This window comes from Mobula birostris, chromosome 7 (assembly GCF_030028105.1).
Source record: "Mobula birostris isolate sMobBir1 chromosome 7, sMobBir1.hap1, whole genome shotgun sequence".
Classification (NCBI taxonomy): Eukaryota; Metazoa; Chordata; class Chondrichthyes; order Myliobatiformes; family Myliobatidae; genus Mobula; species Mobula birostris.
In genome coordinates this window covers 85,279,707-85,301,174 of record NC_092376.1, presented here as the reverse complement: position 1 = coordinate 85,301,174, position 21,468 = coordinate 85,279,707, and the positions used below count along the sequence as shown (strand labels likewise).

Below are 21,468 nucleotides of genomic sequence, written 5' to 3'. Positions count from 1 at the left end.
TGCTATGGGTTCATACTGTAGCTTTCAGCATGGACAAATATTTTTAATCTGGAGTTTGGATTGCTCAGTGTAAGGATGGATATTGTTACTGTGGACTGTGTTCAATGTGAGGATGGATATTGTTACTGTGGACTTTGTGTACAGTGTGAGGATGGATATTGTTACTGTGTTTTGTGTTCAGTGTGAGGATGAATATTGTTACTGTGGAGTTTCTGTTGTTCAATGTGAGGGTAGATATTGTTACTGTGGAGTTTGTGTTCAGCGTGAGGATGGATATTGTTACTGTTGAGTTTGTGTTCAGTGTGAGGATGGATATTGTTACTGTGGAGTTTGTGTTCAGTGTGAGGATGGATATTGTTACTGTGGAGTTTGTATTGTTCAGTGTGAGGATGGATGTTGTTACTGTGGAGTTTGTGTTCAGTATGAGGATGGATATTGTTACTGTGGAGTTTGTGTTCAGTGTGAGGATGGATATTGTTACTGTGGAGTTTGTGTTGTTCAATGTGAAGGTAGATATGGTTACTGTGGAGTTTGTGTTGTTCAATGTGAGAGTAGATATTGTTACTGTGGAGTTTGTGTTCAGTGTGAGGATGGATATTGTTACTGTGGAGTTTGTGTTCAGTGTGAGGATGGATATTGTTACTGTGGAGTTTGTGTTCAGTGCGAGAGTGGATATTGTCACTGTGGAGTTTGTGTTGCACAGTGTGAGGATGGATATTGTTACTGTGGAGTTTGTGTTCAGTGTGAGGATGGATATTGTTACTGTGGAGTTTGTGTTGCTCAGTGTGAGGTTGGATATTGTTACTGTGGAGTTTGTGTTGCTCAGTGTGAGGATGGATATTGTTACTGTGGAGTTTGTGTTCAGTGTGAGGGTGGATATTGTTACTGTGGAGTTTGTGTTGTTCAGTGTGAGGATGGATATTGTTACTGTGGAGTTTGTGTTGCTCAGTGTGAGGATGGATATTGTTACTGTGGAGTTTGTGTTCAGTGTGAGGGTGGATATTGTTACTGTGGAGTTTGTGTTCAGTGTGAGGATGGATATTGTTACTGTGGAGTTTGTGTTGCTCAGTGTGAGGATGGATATTGTTACTGTGGAGTGTGTGTTCAGTGTGAGGGTGGATATTGTTACTGTGGAGTTTGTGTTGTTCAGTGTGAGGATGGATATTGTTACTGTGGAGTTTGTGTTCAGTGTGAGGATGGATATTGTTACTGTGGAGTTTGTACTGTTCAGTGTGAGAATGGATATTCTTACTGTGGAGTTTGTGTTCAGTGCGAGAGTGGATATTCTCCCGGGAGGGGGAGAAGATGGCGACGCGACAGCAGCGTGCGCAGCCTCTTCAGTAATGATATCTGTTATCTGTCAAGTGGGGGACCATGCACAATTCTGATATGATGGAGACAGATGTGAGAGCATGGAGGAACATACTTTATACTTTATTGTCGCCAAACAATTGGTACTAGAATGTACAATCATCACAGTGATATTTGATTCTGCGCTTCACACTCCCTGGATTACAAATATTAAATATTAAATATAGTAAAAATGAGTAAATATTAAAAATTTAAATTATAAATCATAAATAGAAAATAGAAAAATGGAAAGTAAGGTCGTGCAAAAAAACTGAGAGGCAGGTCCGGATATTTGGAGGTTACGGCCCAGATCCAGGTCAGGATCCGTTCAGCAGTCTTATCACAGTTGGAAAGAAGCTGTTCCCAAATCTGACTGTACGAGTCTTCAAGCTCCTGAGCCTTCTCCTGGAGGGAAGAGGGACGAAAAGTATGTTGGCTGGGTGGGTCATGTCCTTGATAATCCTGGCAGCACTGCTCCGATAGCGTGCGGTGTAAAGTGAGTCCACGGACGGAAGATTGGTTTGTGTGATGTGTTGCGCTGTGTTCACGACCTTCTGCAGCTTCTTTCGGTCTTGGACAGGACAACTTCCATACCAGGTTGTGATACACCCTAGAAAAATGCTTTCTGCGGTGCATCTATAAAAATTAGTGAGGGTTTTACAGGTCAGGCCAAATTTCTTTAATTTTCTCAGGAAGTAAAGGCACTGGTGGGCCTTCATGGCAGTGAACTCTGATTCGTTGGACCAAGTCAGGTCATTTGTGATATTGACCCCAAAGAACTTAAAGCTTTAGACCTGTTCCACTTGCGCACCACCGACGTAAATTGGGTCGTGCGGTCCACTACTCCTTCTGAAGTCAACAACCAATTCCTTTGTCTCGCTGACATTGAGGGATAGGTTATTGTCTTCGCACCATGCTACCAGGTTCTTAATTTCCTCTCTGTACTCAAACTCATCATTACCCGAGATACGGCCTACAATTGTTGTGTCATCAGCATATATTGAGTTTGATGGAAACTTTGCTACACAATCATGGGTGTACAGTGAGTACAGCAGGGGGCTGAGTACACAACCTTGTGAGGCACCGGTGCTCAGAGCGATTGTAGAGGAGAGCTTGTCCCCTATTTTTACAGCCTGGGGCCTGTCTGTGAGGAAGTTGAAGAAAACTTCTGGAAAACTTCTGAAATGCCCGCTTCGCGGCCACTGCTATTGTGTGGTAACTGGAATCTCCGGAGCTGAAGGCCCCCAAATCCTTGGCTTTGCGTGTTTCAGCGGCCAGGGAGAGGTCGAAGGTGCTCGGCAGAGGATGGCACTCAGGAGGCTGTATCGAAAGCTCAAAGTTTTTGGACGGATGGACTCAGTGTTGGCTGCTTCCAAGGTATCGGCAAGTTGACGGTGCCTGGAGGTTTATGGCAGGGAGTTTCTCCCTTTTGCCACCTGCTATCGGGGACTCGGGAGTCGATCGACTCAGGACTTTGAGTCTTTTTTTTCCACTGTGCCCATGGTCTGTTCTTCATCAAATTATGGTATTGCTTTGCACTGCTGTAACTATATGTTATAATTATGTGGTTCTGTCAGTGTTAGTCTTTGGTCTGTCCTGTTTTCTGTGGTATTACTCCAGAGAAACATTGTATCATTTCTTAATGCATGTATGCATTTCTAAATGACAATAAAAGAGGACTGAGTGTTCTCATAATCTAATCTAATATTGTTACTGTGGAGTTTGTGTTCAGTGTGAGGATGGATATTGTTACTGTGGAGTTTGTATTGTTCAGTGTGAGGATGGATATTGTTACTGTGGAGTTTGTTTTCAGTGTGAGGGTGGATATTGTTACTGTGGAGTTTGTATTGTTCAGTGTGAGGATGGATATTGTTACTGTGGAGTTTGTTTTCAGTGTGAGGGTGGATATTGTTACTGTGGAGTTTGTATTGTTCAGTGTGAGGATGGATATTGTTACTGTGGAGCTTGTGTTCAATGTGAGGGTGGATATTGTTACTGTGGAGTTTGTATCATTCTCTGAAGCAGAAGGGGTTATTTTAGAGATGGTATTACTATTGTGGCAGTAAATTCTCCTATTCTAGAATTCTTTTCACTTTGTTAAGAAAGATGGTTTTATTTTTTCTGATATAATTAGTTTGAGATTAGGGTTGCTTTGACTTGGAGTGTAATTTGTGTTCAAATGGGTGGTTTATGATCTTTAACTGAAGTCATTTTGTCCTTTGAACCTGTCAATGTGAAAGTTTTTATTGTGTCCCAGTACAGGTTTCCCCTGCCATCCGAAGGTAGAGCGTTCCTATGAAACAGTTCGTAAGCCAGAATGTCGTAAAGCGAAGAAGCAATTACCATTTATTTATATGGGAAAATTTTGTGAGCACTCGCAGACCCAAAAATAACCTACCACATAGCACATAAAACCAAAAATAACAGTAACATATAGTAAAAACAGGAATTATATGATAAATACACAGCCTATATAAAGTAGAAATACTTTTCCACAATTGGTGCTGGCACTGTTCTCTGTAGCGAAAATCTCACGCAAGTGCTCTCGGCAGAAAATCTCACGTAAGCGCTGTTGGCAAAAACACTCTCTCCAGTAACCTTTAAGCTATGAAGCTGCCAAATCATACCAAATAACACATAAAAATACACAGCCTATATAAAGTAGAAATAATGTATGTACAGTATAGTATCACTTACGGGAATTTGGAACACAGCTTGCCGAGCACACTGATGATGGTGTGTTAGACTGAGTTGTCGGAGTTTGGGGTGCTGCAGTGGCCCCCACCCTCCAGGCCGCCGACTGATACCAATCCGCGAAGCATGCAGGGGTGCAGCGGTAGCCGGGAGGCACACAACACATCTTTAAGAAAAAATCCGAAATAAACATGCTAATTAATTAGGTGCCGCCCAGCATGTAATTGTCGCAATCAGCAATCACTTCTGATCTAGGCCAACATTTACGTGCCGGGCAGCACCTAATTAATTAGCTTGTTTATTTCGGCTTTTTTCTTAAAGATGTGCTGTGTGCCTCCCGGCTATTGCTGCATCCTCCGCGAATCGGTATCTGTCCGCGGCCTGGAGGTTGGGGTGGTGGGTCACTGGGGTGTCATCTCATCGTCGTCTGTTTCCATGAGGGCAGGCAGCTCATCTTCTCCTATGACTGCCCGCCTCAATGTCGAAGGTCGAGGTCTGCCGTCTGCTGTGGCTGATGTGGAAGGCTTGCTTGACTGCTGAGCCTCGCACATTTTTCTATCATACAGTTCTTTGTAAGCACTCAAACCATCCTGCAAATATGCCCTAAACCGACGTACCCTTTCGAAATTGAAGTTGTACTTTATCTTTGTAGCGAAAATCTCACGTAGTTGCTTCATGTTCAGTTCCTCGATGACTTCACTTTCGCTACTGAATTGGGTTTCGATTGTTATCCTTTCCTCTTCCAATTGCATCAGCTCTTCATCTATCAGTTCTTGGTCATGGGATGCCAAAACCTCTTCAACATCACCTTCGTCAACTTCCACAAGCCAAACTCACTTTGTCCTTACTTCATTCACCACGATCGAAACGTTTAATTATGTCTAGTTTTACGCGAAGTGTAACACCCTTACGAGCTCTTTTAGGCTTTTCCAATACCTTAGAACTCATCTTGCAAACGGCTGCTCACAGGCTCACGTTTAAACAATGCCAGCGAGAATGCTGTTCCGAATCTGGGGGAGTAAGGCTGCTCGGGCCGCGCGCTGATTTTTTTTATTGCGCACTGGTTTTTTCGTGCGCTGCCTTTCTTCATAACAGTGAAAACACCTTCTGTTAGTGAAAACAGGTAAATAATGTAGATCTTTCGTAACAGTGAGATTTCGTAATACAAACGTTCGAAAAGCGGGGGACACCTGTATGTTATTTTGAAGGCGGCATTGCTCTATTCAGTTCTACATTTGTTTTATTGTTAATTTAGTTTTCTGCTTTTTGGGTAGTTAGCTGTAATTCTCAGAATCAGAATCAGGCTTATTATCACCGGCATGTGACAAGAAATTTGTTAACTTAGCAGCAGCAGTTCAATGCAATAAATATTACAGAAGAAGAAAAATAATAATAAATAAATAAGTAAATCTTATTCAGTGTACTTTATACAGTATACATATATTGAATAGCTTAAAAATTGTGCAAGAAACAGAAATACTATATAGTTTTAAAAAATGAGAAGTGAAAAGTGTCCAAGAGTTCAATGGCCATTTAGGAATCAGATGGCAGAGGGGAAGAAGCTGTTCCTGAATCGCTGAGTGTGTGCCTTCAGGCTTCTGTACCTCCTACCTGATGGTAACAGTGAGTAAAGGGCATGCCCTGGGTGTTGGATGGCAATAATGGATGCTGCCTTTCTGCGACACCGCTCCTTGAAGATGTCCTGGGTACTTTGTAGGCTAGTACCCAAGATGGAGCTGACTAAGTTTACAACCCTCTGCAGCGTCTTTCAGTTCTGTGCAGTAGTCGCCCTCCCCCATACCAGACAGTGATGCAGTCTGTCAGAATGCTCTCCAAGGTACATCTATAGAAGTTTTTGTGTGTATTTGTTGACATACAAAATCGCTTCAAACTCCTAATAAAGTATAGCCGTTGTCTTGCCTTCTTTATAACTACATTGATATGTTGGGACAAGGTTAGATCCTCAGAGATCTTGACACCCAGGAACTTGAACCTGCTCACTCTCTTCACTTCTGATCCCTCTATGAGGATTGGTATGTGTTCCTTCGTCTTACCCTTCCTGAAGTCCACAATCAGCTCTTCCGTCTTACTGACATTGAGTGCCAGGTTGTTGCTGCGGCACCACTCCACTAGTTGGCATATCTCACTCCAGTATACCCTCTCATCACCACCTGAGATTCTACCAACAATGGTTGTATCATCAGCAAATTTATAGATGGTATTTGAGCTATGTCTAGCCACACAGTCATGTGTATACAGAGAATAGAGTAGTGGACTAAGCACACACCCCTGAGGTGCACCAGTGTTGATTGTCAGCGAGGAGGAGATGTTATCACCAATCCAGACAGACTGTGTTCTTCCAGTTAGGGAGTCAAGGATCCAATTGCAGAGGGAAGTACAGTGGCCCAGGTTCTGCAACTTCTCAATCAGGATTCTGGAAATGATGATATTAAATGCTGAGCTATAGTCGATGAACAGCATCCTAACATGGGTGTTTCTGTTGTCCTGGTGGTCTAAGGCCGTGTGAAGAGCCATTGAGATTGCATCTGCCATTGACCTATTGTGGCAATAGGCAAATTGCAATGGGTCCAGGTCCTTGTTGAGGCAGGAGTTCAGACTAGTCATGACCAACTTTTCAAAGCATTTCATCACTGTAGATGTGAGTGCTACTGGGCAATAGTCATTAAGGCAGCTCGCATTATTCTTCTGAGGCACTGGTATAATTTTTGCCTTTTGGAAGCAAGAGAGAACTTCTGCCCGTAGCAGTGAGAGGTTGAATATGTCCTTGACTACTCCTGCCAGTTGGTTGGCACAGGTTTTCAGGGCCTTACCAGGTACTCCATCAGGACCTTCGCCTTGCAAGGGTTCACTCTCTTTAAAGACAGCCTAACATCGGCCTCTGAAACAGAGATCACAGGGTCATCAGGTGGAATAATCATTGCTTTGTATGGGTGAGTCAATATTATTCTGAAATAGAAACTACTCATTGTTGCTGCTGTTATGAATTTGTGTTTCCTTGTCCTGCTGTTTATATCAATCACTTGCAGCTAGTTCTCATTCTATTGTGTTTCTATGATTCGGTGTGGCTCTGATTGACTATTATCATTAGTTGCCATTGTGAGGGGATCCTGGAGTACCCCTATTAACTGTTTGGAAGGAGACATTTATCATTGATGGTTTGTTTGGAAAGGAAAGAGAGACAGAGTTATTTACCACCGATATGTTGCTTTTGAAGAGAGAGAGAGAGATGAAGATTAACAGTTGGACTGTCACTTTAAGGCATTGGAAGTAACTTTGGATTTTTACTGAGTTGGGAGTTGGAGACAGCACCGAGCAGCTCGAAGGTTGCTATGGTGACTGAAGGCGGTGGACACTCAATGTTATGATTTTCAGCAGGTTGTCGATGTTACTTCCAAGGACTTGTTGCCTACTTGTACTTCTTTACAGACAAAGGAGGGAGGGACTCTTTGAATGACAGGTGATGCTCAGCACAGAGAAATAAATGGGAGGTCAGATGATACAGACCTCAGGACACATGATCTGGACACTGAATGAGCATTGTTATGCCCGCAGAGAAAGTGGGTTTTGGAGGATCAATCAGGCAGATTGATCCAAATTGCTATTCCAGTTTGAAGGATAAGAGGTTGACTGGTGGGGAGTTGTCTATGTGTCCACCCTCGCCTGGGTGATAGCTCCACCACAGAAGACCGGTCCCTCTGGTTAAAGTCACAGTCGGTGACTTGTGAAGGATTTCGGAGGACGACGAGAAGATCGACGGTATCAGCTCACCTGAAGACTCAACTCACTCTCTCTCTCTCTTTCCATCACTACTCAACTAAATACCACGAACTGAAATGAACTGAACTTTACTCAACATCGTAAGACTGTATCTTTTTACCCCTAGACTTAAAGAAGCTTGGTTTTTTCATACATATATATTCCACACTTACTTTTATATATAATCTTTGCTAACCTGTTTGATTTATTTACATTTATATTACTGTATTGTGTAGTTACTAATAAATATTATTAGTTTATAGCAATACGAGACTCCAAAGTGTTTTCCATCTCTGCTGGTTCTTAACCCCTGTCACGGGGTACGTGACACCATTGATTTGATTAGATTAAATTGGTAAAACTATTATTTCCAGGGTGGTTAGCTTGTTTCATACCTGAATGTGATGTGGACAACATGTTGAAGGTCGCCATCAAATACTCTTGAGAATTAGATGAGGCGCTGCCTTCATGAACCACTTCAGAATCAGAATCAGGTTTATTATCGCTGACATCAGGCTTATTAACACTGATTCTGATCCTGAAGTGTATCAGACTCGATCAGCCAAATGGCCTAATTGTGCTCCTACATCTTAGGGTCTTATGTTGTGAAATTTGTTGTTAGATGTATGTAGTTAAATAAGTAATGCAAAAATAGTAAGATAGTGTACATGGGATCATTGTCCACTCAGAAAGCTGATAGTGAAACTGAAAAAGCTGTTCCTAAAATATTGAGTGCATGTCTTCAGGCTCTTGTAGCCCCAGTCTGATGGCAGTAATTGGGACATGTCCTGGGTGGAGGGAGTCCTTAATGATAGATGCCACCTTTTTAAGGCATCACATTTCGAAGATGATCTTGATGGCTAATGCCCATGTTGGAGCCGGCTGAGTTTTAAACCCTCTGCAGCTCTTTTCCAGTCCTGTGCTCCTCCAAACAGATGGTGAAGCAGCCAGTTAGAATATCCTCCATGCAATAATGCAGAAATTTGCTTCGGTCTTTGGTGTCATACCTAATTCCCCAAACACCTGAAGTACAGCCACTGCTATGCCTTCTTCATAATTGCATCAATACATTGGAGCAAGGATAGATCTTCAGAGATGTTGACACCCAGGAACTTGAAACTGCTCACCCTTCCACTGCTGATCACTTGATGAGGCCTGGTGTGTGTTCCCTCGACTTCCCCTTCCTGAAGTCCACAATCAATTCCTTGGTCTTACTAATGTTGAGCGCAAGGTTCTTATGAATTACTCAACCAGCTGATCTATTTCAATCCTATGTGCCTCCTCATCATTTTAGCCTTTTCAATAAAGGTACTACCACAGCAGAGTTAACTAGGTACCCAAGTAGAATACTAAATCCAAGAGCAGAATCCTTAGTTGTTGCATGGACCAGGTCCTCATTCTGTGCATCACCTGTTACAGAAGGAGGTGCCAGAGGCTGTATGGGAGAGAACAGAGGCATGGCAACATCCTGGAGTCCACGCTGGGATGGGGGCTGGCCTCTCCTATCATTGCCGCCCTCCAGTGTTCACTCTTGGGAAGACAAGCTGTATTCCCTTTTTTCTTGAGGCTGACATGGCACAAGACAAGCTGATTTGCCTTCATCTGCAGCAGAACCAGTGTGAGATGAGAAACTGCTGCATACCTGTTCTTACAGAAACGTGGCTCCAGGACAACATCACATGCACCATCAATCTTCAGACTATGCTAATCAGGGACTTGCACTAATATTTTTTAGAAACATAGAAGCATATAAAATAGGTGCAGGAGTAGGCCATTCGGCCCTTCGAGCCTGCACCGCCATTCAGTATGATCATGGCTGATTATCCAACTCAGAACCCTGTACCAGCCTTCTCTCCATACCCCCTGATCCCTTTAGCCTCAAGGGTCATATCTAACTCCCTCTTAAATATAGCCAATGAACTGGCCTCAACTGTTTCCTGTGGCAGAGAATTCCACAGATTCACCAGTCTCTGTGTGAAGAAGTTTTTCCTCATCTCGGTCCTAAAAGGCTTCCCCTTCATCCTTAAACTGTGACCCCTCGTTCTGGACTTCCCCAACATCGGGAACAAACTTCCTGCATCTAGCCTGTCCAACCCCTTTACAATTTTATTACATTTCAAAAAGATCCCCCCTCAATCTTCTAAATTCCAGCAAGTATAAGCCTAGTTGATCCAATCTTTCATCATATGAAAGTCCTGCCATCCCAGGAATCAATCTGGTAATCCTTCTTTATACTCACTCTATGGCAAGAATGTCTTTCCTTAGATTAGGGGACGAAAACTGCCCACAATACTCCAGGCGTGGTCTCACCAAGGCTTTGTACAACTGCAGTAGTACCTCTCTGCTCCTGTACTCGAATCCTCTTGCTATAAATGCCAGCATACCATTCGCCTTTTTCACCGCCTGCTGTACCTGCATGCCCACTTTCAATGACTGGTGTATAATGACACCCAGGTCTCGTTGCACCTCCCCTTTTCCTAATCGGCCACCATTCAGATAATAATCTGTTTCCCTGTTTTTGCCAGCAAAGTGGATAACTTCACATTTATCCACATTAAATTGCATCTGCCATGAATTTTCCCACTCACTTAACCTATCCAAGTCACCCTGCATCCTCTTAGCATCCTCCTCACAGCTAACACTGCCGCCCAGCTTCGTGTCATCCGCAAACTTGGAGATGCTGCATTTAATTCCCTCATCTAAGTCATTAATATATATTGTAAACAACTGGGGTCCCAGCACTGAGTCTTGCAGTACCCCACTAGTCACTGCCTGCCATTCTGAAAAGGTCCCGTTTATTCCCACTCTTTCTGTTTCGTTCATTGTTGAACTGGGTCTAATAATTTACTGGTAGATTTGGCCTCCTGCTGAAGGCTCATTTTCAGTTTCTCCTTCTTCTTCCCTGACCAGATTTAACTGCTCTGTTTGTCCCTTCCTCGAATTCAGTTCTGCTACCATTAACATACCCATGTTTTGGAGCAATTCTGTTTTACAAAATCTTGAAGCATTCCCCATGACTCCTAACTATAGAGGTTGGAAAAGAGTGTTAGCAAGATTGTGTGGAAAAGCAGAGAGGCTATGTTTGGGGTCACATGAGGGAGTTAGGGGTTTTGTTGTGAGTGGAGGAAACTGGGAGCTTGAGGAGAGACCCACTGTGGGAAATAATCTGGGGTATGATGGTTGAGAAAGAAAACTGTCATGAGTGGATAGGCAATTGAGCTCAGGGAGGCTGAGGAAAATTTTGGGTAAGACTTTGAGGAGGAAGTCAGAACACAAGAAAACCACAGAAATGATCAGTGGGTAGTGAGAATAACATCCAAAGGACCAAAAGGATACAGACAAAAAGTGTAAAATAGTTGTGAGCAGCTAGAATGATCACTACAGGTAGGAAGTCAAAACATAAACTCAGCCAAAGCAGCTCAAGATCCCACACTCCCTGGGACTGCCCTGGAAAGGAATGGGTGTGAATACTCTATTAATAGCATATTTCAAGACCCAGCAGTCAATGAACCATTAATGCATGGTTTTATATGATGACACCACCAGACCTCACTGGACATATACCATGTGTATCATGAAGTGAGTACATATTTACTTATAGTGATTGATTTGTTTCATTTCGGGGCAGGGTGCAAAGTGATCACTAGATGAGTGGAATACAGAACCAGGACTACTCATCCATGGCATGTTTTGGAATCTAATCACAGCAATTATGTGGTTTAAATCCAGAATAAAAGCGAGTATTGGAGATGGAGACTATGAACTTTGGATTATCTAAAATCTCTAACTCACACAGTCTTTATGAAAGGAAATTTTTCATGCATGCCATATCTAGCCAATATATGACCTCTGACCCTAAGCCATGTGATTGCCTTGTAATTGTCTTATGATCTGTCTGACTAACCCACACCATTCACAGAGCAGTTAGTACCAGATAATATTTACTGACCTTAACAATGACAAGTACATGAAATTATAACACTATTCCAGAGATGGATGCTTTGTTTAGGTGCTAATATTATTATTATGGAGTAGGTGTTGCTCTGACATTATTGACTGCAGGATGTGCCACCGATTTGGAAAATAAAGACCTAGATACAACATTATAATTGTGAGAGACTACTTGGTTTCTTAAATCTGGTTACGTGCAACTTCCACCGCAAAAGAGAGAAACTGACCTGCCTTTGTCACACGGTACATTTTATCTGCTATGCAACTGAGCTTATCAGCACCCAGTCAACATTGAGTACTTTTATCAAATTTGCTGGTGAACGCAGCAGGCCAGGCAGCATCTCTAGGAAGAGGTACAGTCGACGTTTCAGGCCGAGACCCTTCGTCAGGACCAGCAACTCTGATGTGTGTTGCTTGAATTTCCAGCATCTGCAGAATTCCTGTTGTTTGAGTACTTTTATAGTATGTACCTGCTAACTGAAGGTCAGTCCCTCATTTGGCTCATGCCATTTGTGTGATATTCTACCATATATATACAATTTACAATCCCACAGCATCAGGTCTTAGCTGGAAGGTTACAGAATTATCCAGTGTTATTTAAAGAGCTCATCTTTATTTGGACTGCTGCTGGGAAAAATAGCATTGTGCTCTCACCAGGAATGTTTAGTTGTAGCTTATTTTCACCCACTTGTAATCTTGTTCTTTGGATATAACGAGCAGCATTCGAATAGCTATTTTTCTATACCTATTCATGACACCTGTTGGTAAATGTGCATAGATAGACCCCAAAATGTTTTTCAACTTTCACAGCTTCCAGCTTTTCATCACATGGCAAATACTCTGCCCTATCCTTCCTAATCTCACTTTTATCACTGTTTTATCCATACATTTTTATGAATTTCAGAGCACCACATGTCATTGTGCCATTAACAAACTCAGATATAAGGTTGTCTTTGCTACCACCTAATTGTTTTTGAATATTTTGGTACCATAAATCCTTGTGGGCTCCAGTAGTCACACCTTAGCAAATGGATTCTGATACCCTCTTCCATCCTGTTGCTTAGCTAATTTCCCAGTCCGATCAATGGTGTTTTATTCAAATGGATGAATTTCAAATTAACTAATGTGCAGCATATCACAAAATGCCTGGAAGACCAAATAAATAACATCAATATATATTCCCTGTTTCACTGATTTGGTCAACTCTTCAAAAACGTTGATCAGTTTCATCAGATGAATCCTACACTCTTTATAAATTCATTCTCAATCTTTAATGAGTTGAACATTCTTCTTCCATTGTTAGTTGTAAACTTCTGTGACTTAAGGTTTCTTAGTTTCCTGTTTCTGTCAGATCATACTCAAACAGAACAGCAGTCCCTCAATATGAAGAATGAACCAAATTTCTGACTCAAAGTTGAGAGTACCAACAAATTGACCACCAGTAACAACTATATTGTCATATGTGTTAATTATACAATGGCCCTGTTGCATTAACACCAGCTATTCCAGAGCAAGTGCTTATGTATGTTGTTCTTGAATTGACTTTGCAGTGTTTGTGCTGTGATGCTGGAGTTCTGCTACTGTATTCAAATGTGAATACTATTAATTTAGAGCCAGCGATCACACATTCAGTGTATATTTCTTTGGAAATTTTCCAAAGGAATATAAATGCTATTTTTCTAGAATTGCTGTTCTTCTGTTCAAGCACTGGTGATGGCTGTTCTGGTCTCATATCACTTCTTTCAAGTGTGAATTCTGCTATTGCTTTGCTTGGATGTGAATCGGAAGCTCTGAAATACTGCATGCAAATTTTGACTGAGAATGATGGTATTATGGAGCAAGCTTCTTTCCCTTGTGATGTTTGCACTATTATTCCAGGCGGCTTTTCTATCTCCGTAATGTATTTGTTCACTTATGGGATGTAGGCTGCTGATATTTTACTATGTTCAAGTTTATTTCAGAAAGATTGTTGCTAACATGAGTAGGATTCCTTTTTATTTAAAATATGTATTACTCTGTTCTGGCATAAGAGCTGATAAACCAGAACTGGTGATTGCTTTATTTGTTATTGTGGTGTAGGTGAGTGTTGCTAATGCAACCCTCTCACCAGGGTTCATATACAAACTTGGCTTGTTAGCTAACTCTGTTAACAGCCACATGATTCAGAGGTGGGAAGGCCACCTTTCATAAGTAATATACATCTATGGTTGATAACATTTGGGTTCCACCAAACAGGAAAGTTGGGAAGACGCCAGCTGAATGCCTCCCTTGTGCCCTGCTCTGCAGCTCCTGCCTAAAGCACCCCCCCACCCCCTCAAATGTTCCATGGCATCCCATTGGGCAGAAGGTTACATCATGTTACCAAGCCAACCCCGACTGGCTGACACAACATTCCTAAGTTGGACAACATGGCTCCTTATCTTTAACCAAAGCCAAAACACTCTTGTGAGCAGGACACATTGCTTTTGAAGAAAACTGCTAAAGTAAAAATACCTCACAGCATAGCAGTAGAAATCTTAACACTTAGGAAAGTGTTTTATTTCAGATTTTGTCTAACATTTTCTGGATGAGTACTTTAAGTCAGGTGTTAAGGCATATGTTACTATACAATGGTTAGTGTTGTTCTTTTTATGCCCAAGAGTAAATTCTGTCATTCTTTAGTTTGTAGTTTCGCTAACATGCAGATAAGGTTTTTTTTATTACTGTTGTTCTACATTTGCTCTTGCTACGCAGATACTTTTGATGTTACTCTGAGGCAAATGTTGCTCTGTTCAGTTATGCACACAGCCCTTCAATCAGGCTGGTTGCTGGTTAGCAATCAGAATTAGAAAAACTACATGACTTTTCTTAGAGAACCATATCTGTGGGTTCGTCCACTGATATATCATATAAATGCTGAAGTCCATGTTGCACTGGTTTGTTCAGGGGCATTAATTTGGCAATTGAGCAAAAGAATAGGAAAATTAAGTGCACCAACAGGAACTGAAGTTCTTGAGGCTGAGTTATGTCCTTTACTTGGCGGGTCTCTTGTAGTACTCTCAGTAGTTGTGGGAGGAGGAGTGTTGGGAGTGGGGGAGTGAACACAAGAACATAAAAAGTAAGAGCAGGAGTAGGCAATCTAGTCCATTGACCCTGCTCTGTCATTGACTAAGATCATGGCTGACATGGCCATGGACTCAGCTCTGTCTCCCTGCCTCTTCCCATAACCATAAAGTCCACTGCTATGCAAAACGCTGTTTTCAATACTGTATAGTTATTGAGGTAGCCTTTTCTACTTCCCTAGAAAAAATGAAATACAACACGCTAAAAGACTTGAATATTGCCCTTGATTTTGGTTGAGACAGTTTTTTGTATAAACAAACTCTCCTGAGAAATAGACAAAGGAAAATGTCCCATAGACATGTTGAACATCATGGCTCTGAGAAAGTGGATAATTTATGAGCTGTAATCTCTCCAATGCAGAATAAACAGACGGAAAGAATTAATATTTTAAAAGCAAAAATTCTCAGGAGTTAGGAAGGGTTTTGTGGTGGGATTAATGAAGGACAAAGACTGAAAGGAAAAGAAAGGCTTGTACAATAACTGCATTGTGCTCTTGAGCTCTCTAACTTTATCGTAGTGATATATCTAAAATGCAAAGCATTGGCTCCTACTCTCTTGATGGAACACTCCATCAATAATCTTTCAGTAAGTGTGCATATCTGAGTTAATGGCAGATGAAAGCCGAAGTTTCCTCCCACTGACAGAGCTGTTGCATGACTATTGACCAGCCATTATGATTCCTGAAGCAACTTGCATGCTATTCATTTCCTTTGCTCCAGATGGAATGTTGGTTGAGCACTGGGTGCAACCGCTTTTCAGTGCTAATGCTGAAAGCATCTATTTGCTCTGTTTTTGTAGGAGAAGGCTGTAGGAGTGGGTGAGGGGAAGCTGAATGACTTCATGCAAACCCACCAAGGTAAGAGTAACTTCAATCACTTCTACTAGCTAACATCTACCTCTCACTCAGTGACTAACAGGAAATCATGTTTTACTGCAATCCATGATCATGATCTCATTCATGTGCACAGAGCTATGGGCTGCATACCCTCTGCTCATCCATGTTCCCTTTCTCTTTGTGTAGGAGTCTCACAAGAGGAAGCTGGAAGCAGAAAGGAAAATGAAGCATGCCCATTGCAAGCACCCCAGATTTCACAAGCACCAGTCATAGAAATATCAGTTTTAGGGCAATCAAACAAGGGAGTTGGGGGGGAGACACAAAGCAAGATACTTGCTAAAAGAGGATCAAATGAAGGTGAAAGCAGAGGAGCAGGGATGGTTGGGTCATTTGATCAGCTGTTACAGGGTCCATGTTTTCCACCCTTACATGGAATGCTTACACTGAACTGCACGCTGGAATCAGCAGAAGCTCATGCAGTCTATTGGGAATATTGATGGAACGTTGGAAAATGTGGATATGTCTGATACCCAGAGTTTGCAGAGTGGAAAATCCATGGTACCATGTGTAATGATAGTGGCCTTCTCACCACCACTACTCCCGTATCCAAACTCCAAACAATGAATGCGGATGGTGTTTTACTCATCAGTGCTGCTACTGCTGCATTTGCTTGTATCCAAATTTACTGATCTGCTTCCTTCCATTTTACAGGGAGTTCTCTTCAGCAGAGGTGGTGAATGGGTTTCTTTATTAATAGCAGCCAAGGATCTATTTCTACACAGTCTAAAGGACCTCCAAGGACTATGCTATTACATGAAGTGAGATAGTCATAGTCATAGTCATAGTCATACTTTATTGATCCCGGGGGAAATTGGTTTTCGTTACAGTTGCACCATAAATAATAAATAGTAATAGAAATAGTAATAGTAATATTACTATTTGTAAATAGTAATAGTCATAGAAATAATAAATAGTAATAGAATAGTAGTAGAAAATAGTAATAAATAGTTAAATAGTAATATGTAAATTATGCCAGTAAATTATGAAATAAGTCCAGGACCAGCCTATCGGCTCAGGGTGTCTGACCCTCCAAGGGAGGAGTTGTAAAGTTTGATGGCCACAGACAGGAATGACTTCCTATGATGCTCTGTGCTGCATCTCGGAGGAATGTGTCTCTGGCTGAATGTACTCCTAGATAAGGGCTTGACATCTTAGGATGACAACCTATCTATACCTGACAGATCACCTCCTTAGAGGAGATAAGGGAGACCTGCATAGAAGGTAAATGATTGAAAGGAGTGGCAGAACTTCAATCTCCAACACGAACACAGCAGCCACATAAAAATTCAATGGTTCCCCATTGAGAAATTAAAATGAGACACAACACTTGAATCCTTCCTGGAAGATAGCTTAAGATTAAAATGTATATGACAAATATTTTACGCTGAGTGAAAGCAGAGGCAATGCAACTATTAATGCAGCTTTGTATGGATCTATAGAATAAGTTGTGTATCTTTTTCAGAGTGCCTGACTGAGGTTTCTTGAGGTAAATAGCCCATATGCATGTCAGCATTGTAAATAAATGTGTAGGGTTGGTCATGAATGTTTTGGGACAGGCTGCACATTCAGACAATCATCTTGGTCAGAATCCAGTGCAATACAGTGAAAGTATTTAACTGTTCATAAAGAAACTTGAAGAATGTAGAAAAAGGAACCTGAAGAATAACTGAAAACTCTGTTAAACAGTTCTTGTTGCACCATTTCATCTGATAATGTGTCATCCTTGGCTAACTCTTCTTCCTCTGAATGCTGTAGCCAAGGCTGTCAACCAGCATTGCCGCGTGCTTGGCTGGTTCTCCAGAATCCTGAGAGAGCCATGTGCCTCACAGCACTTTATTGCCACTTTGGTAAGGGGATACCTGACTGTTCTTCTGATCCAGTGTAGTAAAGTTTGCCCTTGTCCCCCAGTGATTGTTATTCCATTTAGGTTTGGTGCATCAATGGAAAAGCCAGTTTCACCCCTTTCAAAAATCTGCTCCGGTTTTTGATGAAGATTCTCTAAGAATCAGAATCAGAATCAGAACTGCATCAAGCTCAGGAAGGTGGATGATGGGACAGAACTTGGAAGAGGTAGTTTACATATACAAGATGCCTTTATCTTTCCAGTTTGTGCAGGTCACAGACATGGGAGGCAGTGTTTACAAGAAGCCTTGCAGAGCTGCTGCCATAATGCAACAGGGCTGAAAGAATGACGCCTGGGCTCTGTAAATTATTTATGACATTGCACTGTGTTACACAGTCTAAGTATTGTGTTCTCTCTCCACTGTGACACTGATGGATTTGAAACATTGTGGCCATAGTAGTGCTTGGTGTTTGATGTCTAATTAAAAATCAACCACAGTCTTAGGAACAAACTAGTTAAAGTAGTCGGCCCATCAAAGTCGTACGCTTCATTCTATAGGAATTCTTCCTCTACTCCCTAATCCAGTGAAACTACCAGAAAGCTGATGGGAAACCCATGCTAGCACTGTGCCTGCAGTAAGGAAACTGTTCCTATTCAGGCTTTCTGGCAAAAACAGCAGAATAAAGCCACTGACAATACTGCCTGGTGCTTTGAAGATCTGTCACTCAGCTGGAAACAGCTGTCTAAATGTCAGTCCTCCAGAATTCACAATTTTTTAAAACAGTTCTAGTGCACATCTCAACCAATCCTTATTTTACACGACTCATCATATGAAGAATGGGACTCGCCATCAACTGTGGGGGGTGGGTGGGGGTAGATTTCCAAAGGTCAGCTTGCGTCTCCTCAGATAATCAGTAAGGACAAAATATGTACTTTAGCTTCAGAGATGATACTAAAGGCAATGAAAAATCTCCCAAACCTGCAACTGTAAAGATTGTATGGAAACACTAGATATATAGGAGATGATGCTTTTGCATTTGGTTCTGTATTATTTGACAGTATTTTATTGTAAGGCAACTGGTAATTTAGTGCTTTTGCTGCTCTGTTGTACAAATATGGTTGGTTTATCAGAGCTCTTTTTGTGAATGAGCATTTATTCTCTTGGACTAGTGTACTAGTAGTTTGCTTATCACCATTTTCTTTGCTTACGAGGACAGTGCCATTGTGCCCTCTTTGGAGTATGAACGTTGTTGGGGTCACAATGAACTATTTTTGGTTTATGGATGCTGAGTATTTTCAGGTTAGAGCTGCTGAAGCTGTATTTGGCAAATCTCATCTACTGCCAGTCCATCATTCTGTTATCCTTCCCCTGTGTCAACTTAAAATATATTGCTCATGTTAAAAACAAAATATAACAACTTGGAAGTGAACTTCAGGTACATTACCATATCAAGTATTTAGCATGTTTCAGAGACAAATTGGTAACCCTGAATCTTAAGCAGCCTCTGTCAGCATTTGCAAATCCTCTTGCGTTATGTGAAAATAGTTTTCCATAATGACCAATGAAATCATCTGTAAATGCTACAAATAAAAGTGTCGTTGATTGATTCTGAAGTAACTCTTCTCCATAACCTTACTCAGTTGATCATTATCCAAATTTCTTATTCCATTAACATCAGCTATTTTACATTTGTCTGTCTCATATTCCCTGTTAATCAAATGCCGACAGATAATGCAGATAGTTTGGATTAAACAAGAATACTGGGGATCTCTTGCTTTGCCTAGAGTATTTATATAATTGAATATCACAGGCCTAGACATAAAGGAGTTTAATTTGTTCTCAGCCATGTGAAATTATGTTTTAGATACATTTTGGGAATTAATACGATATATCAGCTTATTACCAAGTTTTATTTATTCTCCTGAAACCTGAGGACTTGCACCATGACCTGATGATATTTTGTAGTTTCTGTATTTATTATGACTTGCACAAGCATGATTTATGAGTGAATAATACCTGTGAAAGTAAAGATAACAGGCTGTAAAAGTCTTAATTATTTAAAGATACAGTGCAGAACAGGCCCATTTGCCTAGCAACCCACCTATTTAACGCTAACTTAATCACAGAACAATTTACAATGACCAATTAACCTACCAACCGGTGCGTCTTTGGACTGTGAGAGGAAACCGGAGCACCCAGAGGAAACCCGCGCGGTCACTGCGAGAACGTACAAATGGCACCAGAATTTAACTTTGAACTCCAACACCTCGAGCTGTAGTAGCATCGAGCTAATCACTACGCTACCGTGGCACCACGAATAATTAGATAGTACCAAATAATTGCTCAATGCATGAACATGCTGGGAAAGATGAATAAATTTATAAGTGATGTACAGATATATTGATTTAGTCATAGAAAAATGCTTGTTCTCTCTTTTTATTTCATCTTACAAAACACTTAATTATCCATTGATGTCAATTCCTCATTTCTTGTTAAGTTTGCAGTAAATCAGCATCACTATTTAGTCCGAGTTTCTGAGTTTATTTGTGGTATTTTGTTCATTTTAAAGTCAAATTTATGTGACCCAAAAAAGCCTGCATTTTAGTCATCTTATTCACCTGTCAGATCTTACCTAGATCGTAGTTTCAAAAGACTCGTAATTGAAAAGAGCACACAAATTAATGACATAAATAGTATAAAATACAGTGTGGCATCACTGACATAATTTTTTGCTGTCACAGAGGAACGCATGACAAGCTGGAGAGAATTATAACAGGTGAAGTCTTGAACCTAAAACTTGGTTGATGCCACTTCTAGTTTAACAGGAAAAATACACATCAAGTTGTGCAGTCTAGGAACATGAGTGCAGACACACGTTTCCCATTTCCCAGAAGAACAACAGCAGGTGATGTCAAACTATAGCTAGTTAAAGGAATATCCAGAACTTACCTTGAAACAGTTCTTCTTCATTTCCAAATAGGGAGCTATTTAACCCCCCCCCCCCCCGGCCCTTTTCAAAAAGTATATGTCTTGGACTTGGAGTCACCTAATAGTATGGGCTCTGGAAACTTTGTTTTATGGACTTGAGAACTGTTCCCTGGCTGTTTGGAGACCCAGAGAATCAATTAGACTTAAAAGAAAGGGTGAGGAATGAAAGTTAATATAATAATAAGACCAGAAGATATAGGAGTAGCAGGCCATTTGGCCCATCGAATCTGCTTCGACATTTCATCATGACTGATCCAATTTTCCTCTCAGCCCCAATCTCCTGCCTTCTCCATTGATCCCTTCATGCCCTGACCAATTAAGAATCTATCAACCACTTTCTTAAATATACTTTAGGACTTGCCCTCCACAGCTGCCCGTGATAGCGAATTCCACAGGTTGAGGTACAAATGATATGGGTGCATAATGAAGCCCTGGGTTTCATACTTTGAACATGAGTTAGAGATGAAAGTGGAAAGGTAAAATGAAAAAAGTTAGCCTATACACTATGAGTAGTCTTCACATCATCATCTCCAACTCTTTGAGACTTTCTTTTGCCAAGACTGTTAATGGAGTCTAAGTTTGTAATATAGTGAGAATTCTTACTGTTCTTGAAATCCTCTCTAAATGGAAAAAGGGAATTATTTCAGGAGTGGATAGTTAGATACAATCAATTTAGCTCTTTAAGACATATGACTATAAAGTCCTTCCCATCATATTAAGCTGCAATTCTTACAAAAAGTGCCACTGGAGTTAGGTATGGTATATAAATCTCCCTTGGATAAAAATAAGATCTTAACACATGGGACCTAGAGTATATACCAGCTGCAATTTAGTAACCACTTAAAAATCACACATGTCCTGTTACTC

General features: G+C 41.1%; 1 protein-coding gene across 1 annotated transcript in view; it reads left to right on the top strand.

Annotated features, from left to right (window-relative positions):
• LOC140200329 (NALCN channel auxiliary factor 1) overlaps positions 1-21,468 on the top strand; it is an 840,740-nt gene that overhangs the window by 650,931 nt on the left and 168,341 nt on the right. The window lies entirely within an intron of this gene.